Here is a 1,205-nt window from a genome sequence, read left to right on the forward strand (position 1 = left end):
ATCAACAGGGAGCTGATTGGGTCAAATGGAGTTGTCTGTGGTGTTTAGATAAGGAAAGACTACGATCCTGGAAAGTTTGGAGGGATTTGGACCACTAATTAATATAGTTGCTTTACAACTAAGTAATCTAGTCCATAATTAAGATCATGACGGTGCACTCACATGGAGTAGCCAATTGATCTCAAATTTGGCAAGGCATTATGATTTGGACATATAGAGATTCTGTGAAAATTTCATACCAATTGGATTCACCAAAATGGTACTTCCTTCACAACTATTCTCTCTGTCCAGAAACCTGCAAAACTTCTAGAGGAAAATTGGCTAGATGGAATATGCCCAAATTGGGTGGAGATAGGTTATATTGATAAGAGAAGGCCTAGGAAAATTTTCAGACATAATGGAGCAAGATAAAATATACTTGCTTCACTAATTGAAAATTTGGGCAGCAACAAAGATTTGAAGCTGTGCTCACATGGATGATTGGATAGGTCTGAAACTTGGAGTAGGGCAATTATATGAGCACATGAAGGAGTGTGCAAAATTTCAACTTATTTGGATAACCCTAGCTAGCACTTCCTTCACAAAGGCTTCCCTCAGACAGGAACTTTGAAAAATCACTGAGGAAGCTTGGCTATGCAAATAAATTTGAATTTTGGCACAGGCCAATTATTTGGACATTAAAAGGTGTCCAAGAAGTTTGAGGTCAATTGGGTAAAGGAAAATAGCACTTGCTTCACAATGTGCCATTTAGGGCAGAATAGGAAATGAATTATTTGAGCATGATGATAAACATGGAAAATGAAATAATTTGCCATATTTGAGGAAGATATGACCCAAACAATTTATGGGAATTATTTGGGAATTTTAGGAGTGATGGAAATATAGGTTGCTTCACAACCTAGGGCAATTAGGGTTATTCCTTTAATAGAAAAGGAATATCCCCAATAAAAATAATATTGGGATTTGGGCTAGGATGAAAATGGGAAGGTCTAGGGAAGGATTTGAGGTTGACAAGCCACTCTGGAAGCAAAGAAGAGGTCATCTTCTTCAGTTTCCAAACCACAAAGCCACGGAGAAAGAAAACTCAAGCAAAAATCTCCAAAAAATAAATGAAAAAGAAAGGGCCAAAAATCAGGCTGTGACACCTCGCAACCGCCGTGAGCTCCTCCCCCTAACACCCCTCTCCATTCCTTTTGTTGCATGCC

Source organism: Triticum aestivum, chromosome 5D, assembly GCF_018294505.1.
Source record: "Triticum aestivum cultivar Chinese Spring chromosome 5D, IWGSC CS RefSeq v2.1, whole genome shotgun sequence".
In the NCBI taxonomy this organism is placed as follows: Eukaryota; Viridiplantae; Streptophyta; class Magnoliopsida; order Poales; family Poaceae; genus Triticum; species Triticum aestivum.